Source organism: Bidens hawaiensis, unplaced genomic scaffold (genome assembly GCF_021521415.1).
Source record: "Bidens hawaiensis isolate Kalapana, Puna unplaced genomic scaffold, B.hawaiensis_p1.1 tig00038618_1, whole genome shotgun sequence".
In the NCBI taxonomy this organism is placed as follows: domain Eukaryota; kingdom Viridiplantae; phylum Streptophyta; class Magnoliopsida; order Asterales; family Asteraceae; genus Bidens; species Bidens hawaiensis.
In genome coordinates this window covers 94,572-113,131 of record NW_027496786.1, presented here as the reverse complement: position 1 = coordinate 113,131, position 18,560 = coordinate 94,572, and the positions used below count along the sequence as shown (strand labels likewise).

The window sequence follows — 18,560 nt, the reverse complement described above, 5'->3', positions numbered from 1 at the left end:
GACCAATAATGGTGATTGGTCTTGCTAGAGCCTATTAGCAAGACCAATCGGGTCAAGGGGTCACAACACAAAACAACCACAAGGATGGACTATTGGTGCATCCCTCATCTTTTTAACTCTCACTAACTTCAAGAACTTCGGGAGCTCGTCCTCGGTTTTCCTTCGGGTCTTCTTCATTACAATGTTATAAAATACATATAATGAAAAACCAAACCCTATCTATTACAATTTTAAACCATCAAAGTGGCCAAAAACCATAAAATAAAACCGAAAAATTAAATACAACTTTGAACCATCCATATGGCCAAAATCAAAAACCAAACAACCAAACACACAATGGTCGGGCCAGATTTACATATTCAATAAAAAATAAAATCGGGCAATATTTTGGTTAAATAAATAAACGAAAACTTTGACCAAACCAAGATTGCCCTAGAAAATTATCTAGATCAAAAACTTCAACTAGCTTGATGTTTATGATGTAGATCCGGTGAAAAGACCGGATTCGACTCGTATCTTGTAACCAAGACTCTGATTCCACTGTTGTGGTTCCAGTGGTGATCAGTCAACGGTTTAACAGTTAAACCCGGTTATAATTAAAAGGTTTCATAGTTATTAATCATATAAATAACATATTACGTAGTGGAATATTAAAAACCAAGTGATCATCACTTTATGGAACCTTACAGGATCCGATTACAAACAATACGAGTAAGAGACGAAACCAACCACATTAAATATAAATCTAAATGACAATATTTATTTTTACCTTGTTTAATGAATAAATGGTTGAGACACTGAGAGTTAACGAGCGACGCTAGGTTATGATACGAAATAACCCGGTTGTGGTGGTGGTGTTCAAAACAGCAGCCGCAGAATAAGGGCAATAAGAGTAACCGGTGGCGTGTAACGGCAACGGTGCTAGTCGGCTCCCTTTGAATAAAGTTGATTCCCTTCTGTGCGTGAGAAGAGACCAAAGCAAAGATGGGGTCGGCTACTGTTCTCGTTGGATTAATTAATTCCAAATCTGAATTGTATGTATGTTATAATATATATAATAATATCCTTAGATTCCTCTCCAAGTAATCATATGTATATCTTAATAATACGTATGATTATTATTATTATTACTTGGATAACAATTTAGGTTATTATTATAAATATAATACTATGAAAACAATAACCGGGCCTCAAGGCCGTATTAGTTTATTTATCCAATAAATAAACTCTATCATATTATTTGTCATAACCGGTTAACTAATTAAGCGGATTTTATGCTCGTTACCCAAGGTGTAACTTTTATGGGTCATAACCCGATCAGCCGCGTTGACTTAAACGGTCTGGTCCATATTTCCAACTAGAAAAATAAACAAGACTTTTAAATTTTGATATATTTTTGTTTGATAACTTATTAGATTTTGGATATATTGTATTGAGTATTTGGTTTTATTTGAATTTAACTTAATAGATATTAAAATTTCCAATATTGCATGATAGTACTTTGAGAGCTGTGAGCAATCAACTCATGTCCCGGCATTTCCGTCGTAGGTTTGGGTGTTGACAGATTTTGGTTGTTGAGGCTGCTCTTGAGAAGGTTTGTTATTTAAACGCGAGCTCATCATTGTTGATCCCAGTCATGAAGATTGCTCACATGTTTAGAAAAAATATTTTGAAGCAAGGTTTTGACAAGAATGATATAAGTTTGAGAGGGGTAGATGTCGAGTGGTTTTGAACAGGTTGATCCTAAGATCATATTTTTTATTGCTTTACAAAGTAGACAAAAGAATACAATAAATAGGAAAAGTATGTGAGACTTAAACAAGGTAATGCAATCCATTATTCATGGCTTGAAATTCTCTCTAACGGCTTCAAGATAGGTTGACACAATCTTCTTAATATAAGAAATGATGTGATATTGATCCAATTATTTTCCACCAAATATTTTTATTTTCAAATAACGTCTCTAACTACCTACTTTGGTTTCATTAGTGGTCCAAAAATATAACCCAGATAACTTTTGATATAGATGTTGCACGTGAGGGGTAGTTTGGTGCATTTACCTCTTTCATCTTTCTCTCTTTCCTCTTATATAACAAAAGTTAATTCACAAATTCAAATCAGGGTCTTTATCTAAATTCTAAATTGTTCATGCCAAACTATAGAACTCAATCAAACGAATAGTCCAATTGGTGAGGCAACCCATTTGACTGATAAACCACAAATTAATTGTCCATACAAATGATATGGGATAAGTCCCGTACCTTGCAATGGTTTTGGTCCCTAACATAAATTAGGTTTTTTAATTTGACTGGCCCAATGTATGATTCAGAATAAAATAAACACGATTATTTGAAAATTCAAATACTGTTATATATCTATTTTATTTATCCACGTGACATCCGATTATGATAGTTGGTTAATGAACCGTTGCTAGCGGTCTCATTGGTTTTCTAAGAATCATGACTCAAACATAAGACTACAACTCCTAGGTTTCTAGTAACCGAACTCTTCTAGATCTAAAGATATTGTGATAATTACTTAAGTGGAACAATAATAATGTAGAATAATGAAAGGAATAATAGCTAAATATACAAACCTCAAGATTTATAACATTTCAAAAGAAATTACTTTCCTTTCGGTATAGCAACAAACCACCAAGATCACAGGGATTAGAAATCCCTTCCCCTTTTCCTTAGTTTTGAAATTGAAGGGGGCTTGATATTTTAATTTTAGTTTTATATATACTTTTTTTCGATCCACACATTCATCAAATACATATTCTTTGAAGATGGCCAAGAGAGTTGAAGGAACAACAATTGGAATTGATCTTGGTACAACATATTCTTGTGTGGAAGCCTGGTTTGATAAGCACAACCGTGTGGAGATCATTCCTAATAAACAAGGTAACAGAATCACTCCTTCATGTGTTGCTTGGGATGGAATGCAACTTCTTGTCGGTGAGGCTGCAAAAAATCAAATCACCAAAAACCCTAACAACACTGTTTTTGGTAAGTTCCTTCTGTAATGACCTTTCACCAGATGCCAATCTTATATTTGTATTACATTTACAAGTTTTTGTGTGTGTGTGTGTGTGTTTTTCAAATAATGTGCAGATGTTAAACGTTTAATGGGAACCAGATTCAGTGATGCTATACTGAAGAAAGACAGTGAAACTAGACCTTTTAAGGTAATTGAAGGACCAGCGGAGAAGCCAATCATTGTATTTGAACACGCGTCCGAAGAAAAGAAGTTTTCCCCAGAAGAGATATCTTCCATGATTCTAAAATACTTGAAAGAGGCTGCTGAAGCATTCCTAGGAACAACTGTTACTGATGCAGTCATTACCATTCCTGCATATTTTAGTGACAAGTAGCGCCAGGCGACCATGGATGCCAGTGTGTTGGCAGGCCTTAAGGTTATGCGCTTGATTAATGAGCCGACGTCAGCAGCAATCGCCTATGGTCTAGATAAGAGTGCTGATATTGACAGTCCTAATGAGAAGAATGTGTTGATATTTGATTTGGGTGGCGGAACATTTGATGTGTCTCTTCTCAAGATCAGCAAGGCTGGTACCATTACCGTTAAAGCTGTCGGTGGTGGCACTCACTTGGGTGGAGAGAGCGAAGAGGGATTTGTCATCAACAGTATAAACACCGATTGAAATTGATTGCTTGTGCGAGGGAGTTGATTTAACTATGAAATTTAGTAGGGCAAAATTCGAGGAGATAAATGTTGGTTTCTTCAACATGTGCATTAAGCATGTCGAGAACTGTTTGAGAGATGGAGATATGCGCAAGAGCCAGGTTGATGAAGTGGTGGTTGTTGGTGGGTCGACAAGGATTCCCAAGGTTCAACAAATGCTGATGAAATTTTTTGACGGGGAACCACTTTGCAAGAACATCCACGCGGATGAAGCTGTGGCTTATGGTGCTGCAGTGTTGGCTGCAAACTTAAGCGGTTGTGGGAACAAAATGGTGCAGGATTTGTTGCTATTAGATGTGACTCCTCTTTCTCTCGGGGTCGATGTTGAAGTGGATAATGAGAAAGATCATATGATGAGTGTTGTGATCCCCAGGAACACACCCATACCCACCATCAAGGAGCGTATTTATACCACTCGCAGAGACTACCAAGTATCTGTGAAATTTGATGTGTATCAGGGTGAAGGAAAATATGTCAAAGAAAATGTTTTTCTTGACACGTTTACTCTTCATGGCATCCCAGCAGCTCCTAAAGGTGTAGAAAATCTTAAGGTTTGCTTTAACATGGATACTAATGGTATTCTCAATGTTTCAGCTGAGGTGATATCCACTGGTAGCAAACGAAGTATCACAATAGCTAAGAGTGGAGATTCGTCCAAGGATGACGTCAAGAAGATGGTGAAAAGGATTAAGCAATGCAAAGATCATTAATGGTGTTTCTTATACAACCTAAAAAACGTATGAATAACTACAAACAGTCCACCCTTTTGCAACATTTATGTTTCTTTTTTGCAATCCATGTTTGATGTTTCAGTTGGTCTCTCTGACTTGGTAGTTAGGTTCTATTGCATTTTACATGGGTTATAACATGCAGCAAGGGCGCTGAATAAACAACAATCTACTATGTTTTACGTGATTAAATATCCAACCCTTAGGATTTAGGTTTTTAACATGGTTGTTTTATGTTTCAACCTGGTTCTAGCTCAAGACCAAATTCGTAACAGAATATGAGTCAAATATGATATCAATGACCGCGCATGTGATTCAATCCCGGTTTGAAGTAGTTCAACCACCAACTTTGGGCGGGTCTATAGCAGATAATATAATGGCCACCATATTTCTATTAGAAGAAATGTTTTTGTTTTAATTTAATTATGTAAATATATTGTGTTATTGGCCCTTAACCTAAGTTTGGGTAGTTATTAGTTAACTGTATTTGACGGGTCCAAGACAATGGCATTTGTAATTCACGATTGATTTGATCAAAACATAAAAATCTCTATTTATCTTAAATCCTTTGCTATTAGATTGGCATCAAAGCCACATTAATCATCATGGTCAATTGTAGAATTGAACCCCTGTTTCAATCGTGAATTGTAGAATTTGTTGTTGTTCCTTGATTGATTTGACATCAAAACTTGAATCAACTTTTAAAATCTAGAAATCTTTGAAACTCTACTGGAACCCAAATTTTACTCCGTTCATCGGAAAATCGAAACCCGTTGTTTTGTTTCTGAATGTTTTTAATTTTATTTAAAGGATTTTTTCAAAACTTACACATAATACCTTTTTAAGACCAAAACCTTTGTCTTACCATTTTTAACCCTTTGGAATTCTTTACAAACCTACTTACGATCTTTAAGTGTAACAAAGACGTAAATAAAATAGGAAATAAAAAGAAATCCACTCCACACAAACAGTTATGACGAAAAGCTCTAAGCAAGATAAATCAGAGAATTCTAAGAATGACGAGACAAAGGAGACTGTCTCGATCAATCTTCAAACTCCTATGTTGACATCCACAAACTTTACCCTATGGGCCGTGCGAGTGAAGGCCATCCTATGCACATGGATTATGGGAAACTGTGGAACCTCAAAATGAAACCGAAACTGAGATCGACATAAAGAAAGATAGATTAGCAATCGCTTATCTCTTTCAACTAATATGGTGATGCAGGTAGCATCTCATACCACGTCTAGAGATATTTGGCAAGCGTAGAAAGTAAGATACATCGGGATTGAACTCGTTCAAAAGGCTAGAATTCAATCTCTTCAAACTGAATTTGAAATGCTACAAATGAAAGATAATGAAACTATTGATCAATTTGCCGGAAGAATAAGTGCACTAAACACAAAGTTTAAAAGCCTAGGACAAAAACTTGAAGAAACTGTCATGCAGGGCCGGCTCCGAGAAGGCGAAAAAAATTTTGGGCCAAAGGCGAAATTTTTTTTGGGTCTTAAGTGAAAAAAACATTTTATTGGGTTTAAACAATTTAATTTTAAATGGGCTTACTTAATTATGATTTGAGTTGTTTAAAAAACTTTTGTATAAAAATAAACTTATAAAATATCTCAAATAAGACTAGAACCTACAACCTCTTGGTTAAATGTTCTATCTCATTGTCACTAGACCAAGCTAGTGGTCATTTAATTGTGTTGAAACATTGATTATACATATTTTTTTATAAAAATATATATATATTTCGGGTCTAGCGGGGTGTCGGGCCTATGGTCGTCGACTACCCTGCCTCCCCTCATGGCCGGCTCTGCTACCATGGTATATAAACTACTAGATTCAGTTCCAGATAAGTTCTTACAAATTATTGCCTCGATTGAGAAATACTATGACATGGACACAATGTCCTTAGATGAAGCGGTACTTAGATAATGGAGCTAGTAATTACATGACCGGTGAACAATCCTACTTCACTGAAATTAATGAAAAGATTAGTGGTAAAGTAATTTGGAGATAGATCCTTTGTGTATATAAAAGGAAAAGGATCCATATAACTTCAATGTAAGAATGGTTAACAAAAAATAATTAACCGACGTCTACTTTATCCCACATGTGAAAGTAGCATATTAAGCCTTGGACAAGTAACTGATAGGGGTGCAAATGAGCCGAGCTACTCGATATCGGTTCGTTAAAAAGCTCGATCGAGCCGAGCTTAATCGAGCCCGAGCCCGAGCTCGAGCCTAAATATAAGCTCGTTAAATAAACAAGCCCGAGCCCGAACTTCACTTATCGAGCTCGAGCCGGCTCACGAGCCTAAACGAGCCTGTCATTTATATAATGTTTTTTAAAATATATATTTTATAAATATTAATTAATATATATAATGTTATGAAAAAATAAATAAAAAATAACTAAATAACATATGTTATTTTATACATAAAACTATAATAGAAAAAATATATAAAAATAATTATAATTATATAAAAAATAAGTGATAAATAGTAAACGAGCCGATCCCGAGCCGAGCTCGAGCTTCAAAATCCACTCACGAGCCGAGCTCGAGCTTTGAAAATAGAGCTCGAAATGAGCCGAGCTCGAGCTCTATGTAAGCTAAACGAGACGAGCTCGAGCCTAGTCGAGCTCGGCTCGGATCGGCTCATTTGCACCCCTAGTAACTGAAAATGGATTTGAAATCATAACGAAAAATGAGCATCTCTGGATGTACGACTCCAATGAGAAACTTATATTGAAAGTAAAAATATCTAAGAATAGATTGTACAAAAATTAAAGCTACATATAGCAACTTCTGTATGTCTACAAACTCAAATGTATACAAAAGCATGGTTATGGCATGCACGTTTAGGTCAACTTAACTTTGACTCATTTAAACAACTAAGCACCAAAGGAATGGCACGAGGGATACCATCAATCACTCATCCTGCACAAGTATGTGACTCATGCCTTGTAGGAAAACAAAGTAGATCTCCACTTCCTAAACAAGCAAAGTATCGTGCTACTGAATCCTTAGAATTGGTACATGCTGACTTGTGTGGAAGAATATCACCAATTACTCAAGTTGGTAACAATTATTTCTTCTTATTGGTCGATGATTATTCAAGATATATGTGGATATACTTGCTAAAGACGAAGAACCAAGTATATGAATATTTCAAGAAATTCAGAAAAGATGTAGAAACAAAGACAAGGAATAAACTTACGAAACTAAGAACCGACCAAGGTAGTGAAGTTACTTCAAACGCTCTTACATCATATTGTGAGGAGGAAGGAATCCTTAGACAACTCAGAGCACCCTACACACTGTTAGTGATTTTAGTGTAATTGGGGATTAACTTGTTGATCAAGTTAATTGTAATATGAATCTAAATAAATTGTGTGCGGGGTGCACACTTATTTGACCTTATTATAATTGGAACTTACGGCGAATCACCTAAGTCATGGGGGTTCCAAGGGGCAGCGCCCCCTTGGAGGGGGTTCGGGGGCAGCGCTCCTGGCTGGGGTCGAGCTAAAATTTTTATTTCAGACATTTGTTGCTTCATTAAAATCGTATTAGAAATTTATTTATATTAAATTTCGTAACTAATATTATTATTAATTTTAATGAAACAACAGGAGCGTCATCTCTTTTGAATTTCAAACATGATGTTGTGATAACTACTAAGCAGTTATAACTGACCCAACCCTAATATATTATTCATATTGATCATATGTAACTTCTCTGGTTAATCGTAACGTACACAAATCTATACTTGATACTTTCTCATAATTCTGAGTTTCATCTGGTCAAAATATTTGGGAACCACAAATAATTTTGATCTGATAGTGTTTACACGACTCTCAGATATCCAAAGATAACCGTTTGCAAAAATTCCCCAACACACACCCCAACAAAATGGTGTCGTAGAAAAAAGAAATCGTTCTATTTTATGTATGACAAGAAGCATGTTAAAGGCTATGAAGTTACCACAAGACCTTTGGGCTGAGGGAGCATGAAACGCAGTTTATATATTAAACAGTGTTCCGACAAAATCCTTGGAAACCTTAACACCGTATGAATCCTTAACAGGAAGATCTATAGATGTGTTGCCTACATGATGGTGCCTATTCCACATCTCAAAGAAACTTGATAATGAAAGCAAGAAAAGGGTATATCTAGGAACAGAACACATATCAAAAGCTTATAGATTGTTTGATCCGGAAAAAAATAGTATATCTGTTAGTAGATGCGAAGTTCGTTGAAAATGAATCTTGGAATTGGGAACCATACCTAGAAAAGGTAAGTGGTAAAGGACCAGTTTGGACAAATTTTATCATATATGAAGAATACAAACCTGATAATTCCAAAGCAAATCATGATTCAACCTTCAAAATAGATCAAACAAATCTAGAAGTGCCTTCTCTAGTAAGTAACTCTTCAATTGAAGAACCCTCAACAAAATTTGATCACACACCTGTTCGAGGTTTTAGATCCATAAATGACCTCAACATTCATGAAATCCTACTTTAAGAAAACTTGTTACTAGCCTATGACGAAGAACCTAGTAATTAATAAGAAACTACTGGACATGAACAATGGGAAGAGGCAATGAAGAATGAAATAGACTCGATAGAGAAAAACAAGACTTGGACACTGACCTCGCTACCATCAAACTAAAAACCAATAGGTTTGAAATGGGTATTCAATGTTAAAAGAGACGCAAATGGATAAATCACTAAATATAAAGTGAGACTTGTTTAAAAAAGGTTATGTACAACAAGGAATAGATTATAACGAAGTATTCACTCGCGTAGCAAGGATGGAAACAATTCAACTATTTTTAGCCTTGGCAGCACAAGGAAAATGACTTGTACATCACCTAGATGTAAAATCAGCCATCTTACATGGTGAGTTAAAGAAAGATGTCTATGTAACTCAACCTGAAGGATGTATAAAGAAGATGAAGGCGTAGGTTCGTTCATCTCGAAGACCGGGAAACATCGACTTGGATCCAACCGGTATCAATTCCGTGTTTCTTAACCACCTTCAAATGATTAGGGATTATTGAATAGAAAAGAAACGAATCTGAAGAACTAATTTCAGGTTATCGAAAACACTTCAGAGCCGTAAACAAAATTTACCATCTTCGACACTTTAACCCCCTGGTTCATCAGAAGTGAAAACTTGACCTACACTTCTTTACACTGCATTATCTTTCACATGTTAACAGAATACATGTCACACCCCAGCCAAAGACGACGGAACATGATGGGATGCAACGGATTTCCCAAGAACACAAGACACTAGTAAGTGACAAAATTTTACAACTCATTAATTTCATTCAATCACCAAAAGTAACACATCTTTTTCATACAAATAACACCAAATATAAGGATTTAATTGTTCATTTTCTAATAACCTAAACGATCTCAAATAAGATAGCATCTTCAAACTCCAATCAATCAATAATCAAACCTGTAACAATGCATAAAATTATATTTGTTAACACCTATGTTGGTGAGCAATTTCATAGTTGTGATTATATATAATATGAGGCAAAATCGACAAACGTATATGAGACTATAAATAAAAGCATCAATTGCGGTATATAAATCATAAGTAAATGAGAATCCTTTCTAATCGGTAGCAACCGACATACTCGGATAATGATGTCCTATTCTACTTACACATGGCTAAGTAGTTAGGGTTGCGTATGATAATACTTATTTCGTTCCACAACAGCATTAAAATAAAAACTCATGCACGTAAAGCATATGAAACATATAACACACAATAGAGAAAGTATTCTAAGTATAATAAACCCTAGAGTTTGCGGTTTGAGGATAGAGTATTATAAATCATTCTTGTTTTAAATAAGTATGCATGTTACCCCCAAAGTATAAAAAGGAAAACGGGGGATGAAATGCACTCACATGAAATAAGTAACTTGAAGGATAGTTTGCGATAAAATGGGGATGGGTAAGTTCAACGGGCAAGACCTAGATTAAAAAGGGTCTTGAGTTAGTAGATGGTTTTAATAGCTTTAAGATAAAATAACTTGACAAGTAAAATAAATAATTAAAGTTTAAAGGTTAAAATGTAAATACATAAGAATTATAGTAATTTTTTTATAAAAGTAAGTTTACTCGAAGTCGGGTCTCGGTATTCTATTCATTAGTTTTTACTTAACCTTTGTTAAGTAAATATTTGGGTATAACTGCAATATTTCAAAGTTAAATAGATATCAATACGAGAGTTTACGAGTGTTCGGATTTGTTGGTTCGAGTCTTGATAATTGGTAAAGCTCGAAGCCGAGGTTCCAAAGTATTAAATGTTATGAGATAACTCAATGAAATCAAAAGAAACTTAACCAAGTGTGTAGTTCTATTAAGAAGAACCTCGACGTTCGTTAAGCGAGTATTTGGTTTTGTCGGTCCAAACTTGTTATAAGATCAAGTTAATTCCAACATACCAAGTATTTTGAGAAAACAATTAAAATTAGTTTATAATATGGTTTTAGAGAAATTATGAGATTCGGTGGCTCAAAACACAACTAGTGTGTCTTAAGCGAGTGAACTAGGTTTAGTTCGGTCTTGGTTCGGTCCATGACTCGGAATAAGACCGAGGATGGTTATCACATACCCAATACCATAGAACTTATTAAAATGAACTTAGAATTTATAATATACAAATCTTACATGTAACATATTATTAAATCATTTTAAATGTCAAGCATTTAACGAGAGTTCGGTCTTGGTTCAGTCCTTGACTCGGAATAAGACCGAGGATGGTTACCACATACCCAATACCATATAACTCTTTAAAAAAAACTTAGAAATGATAATACTCAAGTTCTACATACAATATCTTACCAATAAAGTATTTAAACAAAAGTTTGGTTTTGGTTCAGTTCTTGGCTCGGGATGAAACCGAGGATGACTACCACATACCCAAATACCATTGAACTAATAAAATAATTTGGAAACTAAAAGTAATTAAGGACTAAACAGTATTAATAAGCTTAAACAAAATTAAAGCATAAATTAAAGTGTTTATCAAGGACTATAATAGTCCTCCATGTAACCTTGCCTAGCAATACCGAAACCGACCATGGCCGGAGACGGGAAAGCCACGGAAAAAAGGGGAATATATTTTAGATAAGCTATAATATCAAGCTTTAAGTAACATAATTAGTTAGAAACAAAGGTTAGTATTAGTTTGACCTTGAAGAGTCAAACTATTAAGAACTTGAAAAATGGATACTTGGATCTTAGATTGAGAGAGTTTGGAGAAAAAGAGCAAACCAAAATGGGTGCAAGGGATTTGTTTATATAGGGAAAGGGTGAGGGGTTGTCCATAATGTTGCTTTTAAGGTTTGCATGCATTTGGTTAAGCTAAAAAGGTTAAACAATGCACAAAACAACAAGATAAACGAGCTGGTAATCTGCAGGGAGGTGGTGGCGTTGCGCGGCCACCAAGGGCTTGGTGGTGGAGCGGCGCGGCGCCCCTTGGGGGGGGTGTTGGTTCCAGCTTTTGATATTTGACAATATTAGTCCCTTAGATTTGTTTTAAGTCATTTTTAGTCATAAAGAGGTGTTTTAACGTACCGAAAATGATGTTTACTTGATCCTACATTTGTGTAACATATACGAACATAAAACCCAACATTTTATTAATAACGACGCTTCCGAAACATTAAAACGGGTTGGGTTTTTGATATAATACAAATACAAGTAAAACCGAAAATGACGAATGTCACAATACACCCCTAAACTTAATGTAGCAGTATTAACTAACAACGGATGACTTGAGTTGACCATCACATAACACCTCGAACAATCTCCACCTTTATGTCATGATCAAGCAAACAAACTGTTAATCGCCAATATTTAGCAGCTTCAAACACAAATCAAATTTTGAACTTGAAGCCACTTTAGTTAACATATCAGATGCATTCCAAGCAGTGGACTTATAACTAACCACACTTCCACACACTTTAAATACATAACATGTGACTGTGACTAACCTGCCCTTATCGAACTTTTTGGCAAACCCAGTATCAACATAACCTTGTATTATAGCTTCTAAACTAGTATCTTCACCAAACAATAAACCAACATTTCTAGTTCCATTTAAGTACCTTAAGATCCATTTAAATGTTTCCAGGTGCTGATGATTAGGATTTGAAGAGAATCTGCTAACAAGACTTCCTACAACATTTTCATAAGGCACCCCATCTAACTTTAACTTTGATCTCCTCATCAGTCTTAGGAGAATTCTTGTTTGGCAACTTGAATTGTTTACCCATAGGAGTAAAAACTAGTGTACTTTGATCCGTACTAAATTTACTCAATACCTTCTTTATGTATGATCTTTGTGACCGCTTAAGGACTTTTTTACCCATGTCCCTTTCAATTTCTATACCTTGGATATTGTTCACTTCTCCTAGATCCTTTATTTCAAAATCTTTCATTAACATATCTTTAGTAGCCTTGATCTTAACTACTCTTGCATGCCACTAACATATCATCCACATAAAACAAAAGATACACCATATCACCATTATCACATTCTCTATAACATGCACAAGTATCATACTTGCTCCTAGAAAAAACTTCTGATAACATATACTCGTCAAATCTAAGTTATCACTATCTAGGTGATAGCTTAAGTCCATACTGTTGTAAGAAATCAATGTTGTGATAACATATGCTAGTCAAATCTATTTAGCAAACATACCTTCTTACCCAATTCTTCCTCTATAAATTCTATAGGTTGCCTCATATAGATCTTTTTATCTAAACTACCATGTAAATAAGCAATGTTGGCCCCCATTTTGTATATATTTTATGTAGGCTTAGGAATTAGATAGCTCACTAATTGTAATATTATTGTAAGCTCTCATTTAACACTGTGTACTGGGCCTTAGCACATTTGCTTTGTAAAGCCCAATGGGCAAGCCCATTTAGAGCCATGAATATAAATCCAAGGAGCATGAGGTTCCCCTATGAAATGGGCTATATTAACCAAAGCTCACTAGCCTTCTGATAGAAAGTCATCGGTAACGGATATGAAATTTAATTCGAATATAAAATGGATAGATCAACGGCTCAATTTTGGATACAGAAACATCACCGAACCAAGCCGTAGGGCGTCTAACACGCGTTTAGGATACATAAATCACCACCTAAACTTGTGATTAGATTCCAAAGGTCACCATTCAAGTTGCCACAACTGAACTAGCATTGGAGAATTAATTTCAACTCAAAGTCCATTGAGAGAAAAGTAACACAACTATTTTGTCATCAAACATAAACTCATTGCCTTCATTAATTAAAATTCTAGTGCATATAAGAAATAAACACAAATAAACTAACTCAAGCATGACCCGTGAAATAAGGTGATAACCAACAATAATGGATCGTGGAACATGTAGGAAATAAAAACAATAAAAAGAAAAATGAAAAAAATGTTGCATAGGTCAACAACATTGGGTTATGAACGGGTCACATCGAGTCTTCGGTCTTGAGTAAATAAATGAGTCGGTTCACCAAGTTCTTCTATTGCGGTTCTTTAGGCACGGGTGCGGGTAAATTTGTGACCCAATTAATCGATTTCATTAACCGAACCTTATGTATATCATCCTCCCATTCTTTGAAGAAGTTTGTCCTAAAACTTGAATTAACAAGAATAACACGAGATACAACATCTGCCCCATTTTTCATTTTCTCGGATTTGCGTTTAACTATGAATTTCAAAACATGGAAAAACTCTACCCATTTGGCATGACAAGATGGCAGTGATACAGCGTTTGGGAGTTCTCTAAGTGCATGTGTCACTCCTAAAATTTTCCAATTGTTTGAGCCATATGGTAAATTTACTTTGATTAAAGCTTTAGCAAGATCAAAAGACCAATTAGCCTTATGAGTACATGCACACGTTCTCTATCAATTGTACACAAACCATCCCAATTTCCCATATATTTATTTGTCATGTTACCCATTGCTTCACTAGGGTTTTCATGTGTTCCCACATAAGGTTCGTTTAATGAAATCGATTAATTGGGTCAAAAATTTACGCATACCCGAACCTAAAGAACCGCAATAAAAGAACTTGACTCATTTATTTACTCAAGCCCGAAGACCCGACGTGACCCGATCATAGCCCACACATTTTTTACCCATGCAAAATTTGTTTCATTTTGCTTTTTATTGTTTTTATTCCCTGCATGTTCCACGATCAATTATTGTTGGTTATCACCTTATTTCATGGGTAAGGCAGTGAGTTTATGTTTAATGAAAAAAATAGTGGTGTTAATTTTCTCTCAATGGATTTTGAGTTGAAATTAATTCTCCAATGCTAGTTCAAGTGTGGCAACTTGAATAGTGACCTTTGGAATCTAGTCACAAGTTTAGGTGGTGATTTATGTATCCTAAACGTGTGTTAGACGCCATTCGATTTGGTTCGGAGGTGTATCTGTATCCGAAATCAAGCCGTTAATCTATCCGTTTTATATTCAAATCAAATTTAGTATCCGTTACCGATTTACTTGCTATCAAAGCCGAAACACGATCCGTTTCAACTGGTTCTTTCCTTCAAACAAACTTTCCAATGTCAAGCAGCGATTAAACATATTTATTAGTTAGGATTTCTGCTTTGTTACGAGAAAACCAAGAGTGGAAGAAATAGTTGCAATGCATGGAAGATCAGTTAAATGTACTTAAACGTAAAATTCTCGGGAATCAACGGGCAGCGTTCATATTCGAGAAGCCAAGAAGAAAGCTTCCTGAATATGTGTATACTTATTTTGCAATGTTAAAGAGACAAGCTAAACCAGCACAGAAAGATTCTAACGAGTTTGTTAACACCGCTCCTTGTGACGAAGATGAATTTCCAAATGAAGATGTAGCACTTGATGAAGACAGAGAGGATGAGGTTGATTCGTACGAAGAACCGAAATACGATGAAGACAAAACCAAATACAATGAAGAGGATTGCTTGTTTGTGAAACTACCTATTAGTGGCACTACCGATAAAAAGGAATGACCGAATGAAGAGAGGTGTTTTAAAACAGTTCTTGCCCTATATCACCTTTCTTTTGCAAACTTCATCTTCTCCTCTTTTGTTCTTACGGTTTTAAACAAATACACGATCCGGGATCTGAATGTTGTTAGTGATTTCCGCTCACTATCAACATAGACTGACCCGAAACATAGTTGTGAGATCCATCCGAGAACCTACTATTGGTATCAGAGCTTCGGCGCAACACTTTTTTAGGTTTTCGGGTCATCTTTTCGAATTTTGATCGTGTTGTTTGGTATATTTGGGTTTGGTTTTATGTTTTCGTTGGAGTTGGTGTATTTTGGACCTTGGCTTTGCTCAAAAACGACCAAATCTGAAATTTCATGTTCATCAGCGTAATCAACGAATCTGAGTTCATCAGGTTTGCATTCGTAAAACTTGTAATTTCGCAAGATTTTAAAGTTCACAATTTTTTTGTTACTTACAATCTGCAGTTCACATTCGCAGTTCAATTTTGTAATTAGCAAGTTTTGGTATTTCGTAACCATTAGTAATTCGTAAGTTTTAGTTTCGCGTGGTAGTGATTTTCAATTTTTGATTCGCAAGAGTTTTGATTCGCAAGATAGACAGTTTGCATTCGCATTGGTTGATCAATTCGCATTCTCAATTCTTGATTTCCGATTTTGACTCTGAAGATTTATATTTTTTTCCGAATTTTCTATTTAACCTTAAGCATACTTGATCATGGCCTATGAAGCTGTGATGCTGTTAAAACATTACTTACTAATGGATAATAATTCTTGATCAAAGAATAAGCATCCCAAACTCATTAGCTTTGAAGAATTCAATGACTGATAATAACAGTTTATCAATTTTGCTAGAACTCAAGAAATGAGTATTCAAATATCAATTAACAAAGAATCTCATCGTCCCATGAGCGAAATTATGCCGGTGAAAAGGTTGAGAAGCCTCTTTATGCCATGACTCCAGATGATTTGGAATTGATTGTAGTTGTTCAAAAGGCAGTCATTTACTTAACCATGTGTTTGGACAAGAAAATTACTTATATTGTGAAGGAGTGTAATTCGTCAAAGGATCTTTGGAATGCTTTGGTGGAGAAGTTTGAAGGTAACCTTGACATGAGGGAGAGTAGAAATGAGATGTTGAACGTGATATTCAATATGTTCGGCCATATTCAAGGTGAAAGCATCTAGTTGATTATTGATCGCTTTGAAGCTTCAAATACGAAGATGAGAAACGCATGAATCATTCATGAAGTCGGAGGAATCAACAATTTGCTTAACTCAACAATAAAATTCTTAACTCACTTCCTTACGCTTGGAAGAAATGTCACTACCATAAGAAGAAAAAGGTACATGTACGACACTTCACTCACACATTTGATTTCTATCATCTAATCATTAGAAGTGGATTATAAGCTTCGTGTGGCAAATCACATGAGTTATCTCAATCAAGCAGGAGTATTAGCCGGGACTAAATTTCGAACCGCTTTTTTGTCACAAGCTCATCCAAGTGTTCACATTGTTGATGGCATCAAGGCAAGTCATTATGAATTTCATGATGGGGAAACAAAGCACTCATTTCATATGCTAGTGTGAATGATTCATCCACTCAAAATGCTATCAAAACATGGTGAATCAAGCCGTTAGTCAAGCTCTCAAGGCTCATGGGTTGGAAACTTATGTCAACAACACAAACCCACACAACCCTCCGGTTGATGATTGCCACATCACTATGTTCAATGCCTTCATGGCCAGTCATGAAGAACTGCTGAAAGGAAATGTCATGCCAAAGAACTTCACTCAAGGTGATCATTCTAAAATCAATAAAATGGGATCTTAAAGAGATGGTTATCAGGATCCAAATGAAAATGGTTGTTCACAAGCCAACGAACTTCATCAAGAAGTATGGGAAAAATAGGCATCAAAGAACCGGCATAAACAACAAGATTGGGCTTGGCAAGGAGAAGCTTCAGTGTTAAAACTGCAATGAGCATGGACACTTTGCTAGAGAGTGTACAAATGCGGCCGTAACAAAACCCGTGAATCAGGTGAAGATTGTTTATGTTACTAATGGAGAGGTTGGTAAGAACTCGTGAATAAAGAAGATTGATCAAGGTACCTCAGGTGCTGGTGGAAGGGCAATGTTGACTCAGTCAGGTGAACCTAATTGGGAAGCTCAGATAAGTGAGTTGATGGTGCCAATCAACTTTTCCGGGATGGTATTTGTTCAAGGAGAGAGTTCAAGTGGAGGTGGAATAAAGAATGGTGTTGACACCAAAAAGAATAGTGTTGCTTGTAAAGAATTAAGGAGTAATGATGGGGCGCAAGTGGAACCAACCAAGCTCACTAGGTCATTGATGCTAGACTATCGTGATCTAGTCAAAAACAATAATAAACAAGTGTCCTAATTACCTTAAACTAGTTAAGGCAAGTAGGGGTTCAAATCACGAGTAGCATGTGGTTAGTGTAATATGTAATTAAGTTTTAATATTATGAAGGAATCATTTTTGAGTGCTGGTCACACTAGAAATGATTTAAGTTTTATATTAATCAAGTTTTAAACAATTAAAAAGAGCAAATCACACCCAAGGTTCAAGCATGTAACAAACATCAATCTCATATCAATATAGTGGATTGATTATTAATAATCAAATCTGGTTAACCAACTAGTTAAACCTTAGGCGTCAACAATCACTAGCATGCGGCACTAGTTATCAAAGGTTTCTTGCTAGTGTGACTCAACTAAGGGAAATTGTATGCTTCATCTTATTCAAACTAATCTATACAACCATATGAAACAAGCATTACAACAACTGACAAACAAATCATTCTGATTGAAATAAACCTAAACCGACTGAATGCATAATAATACTAAATATCAATGTTCATAGATCAATAATTAACAATTACAATTAGTTCTTCTTAAAACATGAGAATAATTGTAGAAGTATAATACTCTACATCCCGGCTATAACTCAAGACGACTAGCCACTCATCTTCGTCATTAGATCTTCAATTTTGATGAGGTAAGCCATTAGAATTGATCAAGAGATTATTGGTAACCTAGGAATTCACCCAAAATT

The 18,560-nt window shown here is 35.5% G+C and overlaps 1 pseudogene; it reads left to right on the top strand.

The window, feature by feature from the left end:
* Positions 1-2,788: 2,788 nt before the first annotated feature.
* On the top strand, positions 2,789-4,412 carry LOC143590499 (heat shock 70 kDa protein 4-like; annotated as a pseudogene).
* The last annotated feature ends 14,148 nt before the right edge of the window (positions 4,413-18,560 follow it).